Raw genomic sequence first — 7,434 nt, forward strand, 5'->3', positions numbered from 1 at the left:
TTTATTAAGTCCTTAATTTGTGCTGGACACTGTTCTACGATGTTTTGTATGTATTAACACAATTAATCCTCTCTTTGAGAGAAAGTTACTATTATGAACCTCATTTTACAGATGAAAAAACTAAGGAACAACAGTGTGAAATATTTTTCTCAAAGTAACGTACTTGGAAAAGAAGTAGAGCCAGAATTCAAACTCTCATCTTTCGACTTCAGAGTCAAGTTCTTAAGTGCATTGCCTATTGCCTGCAGTGACATGAAATACCCCAACCAGTCATTTCCAACCAAAAAAAAAAAAAAAAAAAATCTGAACTGAGAGGGATTTTTTTTTAAGAGGATGATGCATCCACTCTGAAAATCAGAGAATAAAGAGTTAACATTCTAATCGCTCACATATGTCTTCTAGCATCTCTGACATGTAAAGAGCTTGAAGTCATCACTTTCATCTTTATAACCAGAAAAAAACTAAGCCAAGTAAAATGAACTAAAAATCAACAAGTCTTCTTGGACCTACCAGAGAACTGAGGTTGTTGGGAAAACTGCCACCCCAAAATCTAGACAGGTGACTCCAAAGAGTCACAGCTGAGATCTGTTTACCCGAAGAGCAGAAATCACTGGAACCATAAACTGGTAGGAACACTTAAACGGTAATTTTGATAAACTGCTGGAGACTGAATTGGACCAACCTATGGGAGAGAAACTCCTGCTGGTCGGAGTCTTATGGGGCCTCACACTTTCCTGGGCTTTACCTCCAGGAAACCCACTAGGTCCTCATGGTGAAATTCTGAGAAAGAGCCCCTCCTGGCTCTGGCAGGAAAAGAGGAAGAGTAACAATTGTGAAATATACCTAAAGTCTTCTCCACAACAAAGGGCTATTCTCCAGGGAAAAATCAAACTTCATCAGAGTCTGTCATACCTGCAATAAGGGCACTTCTCTCACTTGCATCACCCTCTAGATTTCATGATTCACCAAAGGAGGTGAGGAGATCTAAAATGTGAAAGCGCACACTTCTGAGCCCAGCGGGTGCCAGGTAGACAGTCATCATGAAGTTCAATCCCTTTGTGACCTAGGACTGCAGCAAACACCACTTCAGTGCCCCCTGGCCCATGTCTGCCTGGCTCTCAGGGGAGATGCAGCAGAAGTACAATGTCTGGTCTATCCGCCTCTGCAAGGACGACGAGCTCCAGGTGGCCCAAGAACACTACACAGGTCAGCAAATTGGCAACGCAGTGCAGGTGCACAGAAAGAAATATATCATCTACATCAAGTGGGTGCGAGAAAGCTAAGAGTACAATTGTCCACGTGGACGTCCATCTGAGCAAGGTGGTTATCACTAGGCTAAAACTGGAAGAAAAAAAAAATTCTCGAATGTAAAGCCAAATCGTGACAAGTTGGAAAAGAGAAGGCCTATGATATAAAGAAGAACTTATGGATTAAATACAGGATTGACTATAGCCAGTTGTGCAGCCACAATTTAACTGTAGATTTTTAGCTAGTGTGTATTCCTTTGGAATTTTTCAAGATATCTCTTGTAAGTTTCATTTCCCTCCTGTTTTATTATTGATCTGTGGCTCTGTAAATAAGCTTCTGCCATTTTGATTAATAATCCTGAGGATAAAAATTGAAAATGTTTCCTAAAAAAACTGTGAAGGTCAGAGCACAGGGACATAGACCTACGAAAAGAAGGCAATTTAATCATATGATTACAAAATGGTTCTTCTCCCCCACCCCACATTACCACCACACCAACAGCCCTCCAGCAGAATAACAGTGAATTGCAGCTGCTAGTTTTCCAAGACACAGACTCCCTCTGGGGAGCAATACTTAGGAAAGTACAAAGTCAACAGGGGAAACAAAAACAAGGACACTAAATTCACTGGGAGACTCTGACACCTACAGCTACAGTAAACATTAAGCACAACCTACTCTTACCCAGATTAACACAAACTTCACACTAAAGGCCTATTTAGCTCACTTCCTATTCTCCAACACATAATGTCAGGCTTTCAACAAAAATAACAAGGCAGGCTACAAGGCAAGAAAAGACAGAAGGATCAAAGCAAGTATCAGAACTAAACTCAGATGTGGCAGAGATGTTGGAATTATACTGGAAATTTAAAGTAACTATGATTAATACGCAAAGGGCACTAATGGAAAAAGTGGACAGGATGTGAAAACAAATGAGTAATATAAGCAGAGAGATGGAGGCTCTAAGAAAGAATCAAGAGGAAATGCTAGAAATCAAAAACACTGTAACAAAAACGCAGAATGCCTTTGATGGGCTCATCCGTAGACTGAACACGGCTAAGGAAAAAAAATCAGTGAACTTAAAGATAGATCAATATACACTTCCCAAACCATCAAGAAGGTGAAAAGACAATGTAGGTAATAGGAGAAAAGTTTCCCCAAACATACTGTAATTAGTATACTTGTACTGGTATCTAGTACCAGAACTTGTATCTAATAAGAAGTTCAACTCTTGATTAAAAATCTATGTGTGATTTTTCATATCTGAGCAGAGGCAATTACAATGGCTTTACCAGGCAGGCCTCATATGGGAAAGCTTTCCCTCCTCACATCGAATTTGGTGCATAGCTATGCATTGCAGTTTCTGAAGAGAGTTGTAGTCAAGGACTCAAGCCTCTCTGTCTGGTCAAGGTCATGCTCTTTTTTTTGCATTCCTAACTCCATTCCTAGCCTTGGGCAGATCTTCCCAAACACCTCTGCTAAGACCTCCTTATGTAGGGGAGGAGGAGAACACCTTGAAGACACTTTAAACTACTCCAACTCGGTACCCAGCACTTCCACAAGCTTTACCCCTGTTTCTCCTCCCAAATCATGGTCCACAAAACTGCTAGAGGCTTTTGTTGGGGGCTTCCTTGACCACGAGACAAGCCCTGCACCAGACTGATCCACGTGACTCTCAAACGGTACATTATTCCATGGGGAAAAATGGAACAGGGGAGTCTGTACTTTCTCTGATTTTAACCTCTTGTTTATAACATCTTGGTTAGTGATTAAAGGCTTAACTCCTTCATTTTTGCCTTGTTGCTTTACATGGCTACTCAGACACCTGGCAGCTGTGCTCTGTCTCCCAGCTCAACTGCACTCATGAAATCTAAAATACATTTTAAAAATTGTACAGCTCAATGATAAAATAACCCAATTAAAAGATAGTCAAAGGATCTGAGCTGTTATTTTTCCAAAGAAGATAAACAAATGGACAAAAACCACATGAAAATATTCTCACCATCACTAACCATCAGGGCAGTGCACAGCAAATGAGATAACACTTCATGCCCACTAAGATGACTATAATAAAAATAACAATGTAACACAATAATGGGTTGTCAAGGATGTGAAGAAATTGGAACCCTCATACATTGCCGGTGTGAATGTAATATGGAGCAACTGCACCATATTGCAGAAATATGAATGTTAAAAGTGCTTCTGGGGGTATGTCAGATAGAAATGAAGAGTATGTTATGGGTAACTGGAGGAAAGGTCATCCTTATCATAAAGAGGAAGAGAGCTTATCTGAATTGTGTTCTGTTGGGCTGCAAGAAGAAATTGTAAGTGGGGAAAGTAATAAACCAAAGAAGGAATTTTTAACCAGAATGCGAAGATGTGGAAATTGTCAGCCAATCCACACTGCACAAAATGAGTAAGCATGTTCTGGAGAGAACACCAGGGGTGTAGCTGGACAACCGTTTGCTAAGGAGACTAGGCATGCGATTTGCGAGTCCAATCCACCATTTCAGCAGAAACACTTGCAGCTTGGACTGACGGAGATAGAGATGAGATGAAATAAAGGAAGGCTGTCAGACTTCTGGGATTCTACAGGCAGGAAACAGGCAAGTAGAATTATCTGGCTGTGAATATCAGTTATTCTTTGAGAAAAGGGAAGAATGACCTCAAGGGAAGTTCAGAGGCCAGTGGATCTGTCATTGACATTAGGACTTGGAGGCTAAAGGCCAAGGGAGGCTTCTCAGTTCCAAAATATAGGGCCACATCATGAGTTCCAAGGGGCAGGGTTGCTTCCCAGGAGCAGAGGAAGCAGATCATCACCCAGGGCTGCCACCGAGGGCCCCAGAAGACAAAGCATTCAACCAAAGAGGGTTAGTCTCAAGCCTTAAAATCGAATGGAATTTTCTCTGCTAGTTTTCAGACTTGTTGAGGACCCATGACCCCCTGCTTCCTTACCATTTCTCAGTTTTGGAAAGGGAATGTCTGTTCTATGTCTGCCCCATCATTGTAATTTGAAAGCCCCCTGAGATCATAAAACATTTCTTCTTTTAATTTGCTATTGATTTTCACCCACATCCTCCTTCCATCCTCTCAGTACAACCGTAAGGTTCAGAAGAGGACTGACCCATAAAGGCGGCAAGAGGGAGTCTTGTCAATGTCTTCCCCTTTGTCCACTTCAGTCAAATGGAGTAGGGTTGGATAAATACAAGCTTATGACTATCCCATTCACTGGGTAGGAAAGCAGACAGAGATCCAGCTTAGGCAGGTGGGGAAAAACAACCCATAATTCCCTTAGGAAACTGTACAGTGATATTTAGGGCTACCATCATGGTGTCATGCTAAGCAATTGATTCTTTACCTGAAACTCTTACATGAAACCCAAGTCCTGACACTACAGTATCAGGTAAGGATAAAGAAAAAAATTTACAAGTAAAGTTTATGTAAGTTCCTATGCCCCACCCCCTCCTCTCCATCTTCTCCACAGTTTCTCAACAATCTATCTAATGACAACCCCCCCTTACTTCTATGCATATTAAATTTGAACACACATTTATCCAATCTTGGAAGCCATCCCTTCAGTCTATGATCATTCTCAATTTAGTAAGCAAGTGTTTCATCTGCTTATTCCAATTTGTAGTCAACCCATGACTTTTTAGGGGTAAACTTCCTTGTATATGATGCTTTTTAGTTCACATTGCAGTGTACCTGTGATAAAATTGGTTCTTTGATTAGGTGATAAATAAGCAAGAAGTCCAAATTGAAACTGTATTTTCTGTTCTAGCTTCTACTGTGTTAGGGGAATTTGCTTCAGCTACCAGATACGCAAATCCAAACCCAGAATGAATATCTATCCCAGTGAAGACCCATTGGAATCCACCACAGAATCATAAATTTACCTGCCAGCTATGGGTGGACCCAGATCACCTTGGTATGAAGCCCATGGCTAGCTTTAGTCTCTCATGTTCTTGTCAACAAAAATAACAATTTTTAATCACCATTCAAGTTTCTGAGTGAGATAGGTGAATACATCTTTTTCCTGCCCATTGTTGCGTTGCTTGAATGTCTCTCCAGCCACTGATCTCCTGTATCCAAAAGTCTACCCTCAAGGTGCAAGTGGGGCATTTACTTTTTGGCTCGTCACCTTAGAAATGGGAAGGGGGCTTTTTGATGTGCAAACATATGTCCCACTTTAACTTCCTTCTTCAGGTCCGTAAGGTTTTCCATAACAGAGGACCCCAGTTCAATGTTCCTTTAATTTTCTAGTCATCTAAGCCCCCCTTTTCCAAATTACTTTACCAGTCCATTAGTCCTCATCCAATAATCCTGGCTGTTGCCGCTGGATGGCAGTAACAGACTTTTGCCAGAAGCGCCAGTCAGCAGAACTGCAGGTAGTAGAAACTTCCACCATCATCACCGATTTCCTTATTCAGTTCTCTTACTATGTACAGTTAACCTCCAAGCTCTCAGCTTTTCTTGGAGAATTTACTGAACTATGAAACAAGGGATTTGTGGTCACTGATATCACTGCATATCACAGATCCATACTTAAAGCCAAAATTGCTCTCCAGGGCATCCTATATTGTTTTAAATTAACCACTTGAGTGGCCTCAGGCAATTCTAAAGTTTTCCTATCTAGCATGTCTAATTGAAGGGGGAGAAGGAGCAGACTTGCACAACATCCCTTTCTCAATGATTCGGATAAGGGAAGGGTCCCCATTCAGACATCATATCCATTGCAACGACACATTCTTTGTAAGAGCGAGGCAATAACTATGCACAATTTGTATTCATAAATCCCCACTTTGAACCATACTTTCACTTGCAAGCCTTCTACACTTACATCACCATATTCTCCAAATGTAATTATATTGCCCTTAAACCCTTCATGAGCAGGTTTAGGTACCAATGTCCAGCAATCCCAATAGTTTTTTCACCACCCATAGGCTGCTGGTACCAGACCAGTGTAAATGGCCTTGGGTCCCTGGCTGGAGTTTTTCTGGGACTTGGGTTCTCCTATCAAAGTCATAAGCCTCTCTTTGCTCTGCACTTTTTCCATTGGCCTAGGCTCTGAAGAGATTTTAGACTTTGCTTATGTGTAATACTCAGATTTTTAATGCATCAAAGCAAGGATAAATTGAGTGACTGTCATTTTATAATCTGAGGAGTTGATGTTGGAGCTTTTGTAATCTTTTATAGTGATTCATTAACAGTTACTGACTACTTCATTGATCTCTTCCTTTTTCATGCCATTTTGAATCAACTATAAGACATTTCTGCCTGGCTCAGTTGTCCAAGGTTTTTTTTCCCCCCATCTCTCATATTCTTATCATTCCATTTCTTCTGAGTCTTCCTAATTTTTTTTTTCCTATCATTAAATCTCATTCAGGGGAGCTGAGCAAGGAGATCTGGGGCAGCTTCCCTCACATGCTCTTATCCCCCCAACGATGTAGGTACTGAGGATTCCACGAAGTTGTAGCTCCCTTTTATCTCACCATCAGTCATCACCTGAGTCCGAGTCTTAGTGTTGGGTTATGCATCGTCATGCAACCAATCTAAAGCTACTAGCATTTCCAGCATTTCAGCAGCCTCAGGGGATTCCATTTAATATCTAAGAGAGGAGGTAGGCAATATCCCTTTTCAGGGCACACACCACATACTCTTGTCTTTATGCAATTTAACAGAGTGAGAGTTTGTCCCTCTACACCCATTTCTAGGAAGGCTGCAAACCAGTGTAGGATCCTGAGTAAGACTGCACAGGCTGTCACCTCTAACCTTCCAAATCCAATTTCCATTTCAAAAGCAATTCCAAAAAGAGCTGCAAAATGTATGGAAAAGGTAACTTAACTCTTTACCAAATTCCAGTCAAAGCAAATTCCTCCTGGACACTCCATTCCTCCCCCTTACAGACAGACAGTCACAGGCCCTAACACAGTGACTCTGGTAGCTTCACTCTGCTTTCAGTCACTTTAGTTAGAACAGACAGGAGCAAAAAGCCACCTCTTACTTTTTTACAAAAAAAAATTATTTTTATACAATTTTCAAAGGTTACCTTCCATTTACAGTTATTATAAAATATTGGCTATATTCCCTGTGTTGTACAATAGATCCTTGAGCCTATCTTATACCCAGTAGTTTGTACCTCCCACCCTCCCTCCCCTATATTGCCCCTCCCCCGCACTGGTAATCACT

General features: G+C 41.2%; 1 pseudogene; it reads left to right on the top strand.

Annotated features, from left to right (window-relative positions):
- Positions 1-1,040: 1,040 nt before the first annotated feature.
- On the top strand, positions 1,041-1,446 carry LOC101321238 (ribosomal protein uL24-like pseudogene; annotated as a pseudogene).
- The last annotated feature ends 5,988 nt before the right edge of the window (positions 1,447-7,434 follow it).

Source organism: Tursiops truncatus, chromosome 6 (genome assembly GCF_011762595.2).
Source record: "Tursiops truncatus isolate mTurTru1 chromosome 6, mTurTru1.mat.Y, whole genome shotgun sequence".
Lineage (NCBI taxonomy): Eukaryota > Metazoa > Chordata > Mammalia > Artiodactyla > Delphinidae > Tursiops > Tursiops truncatus.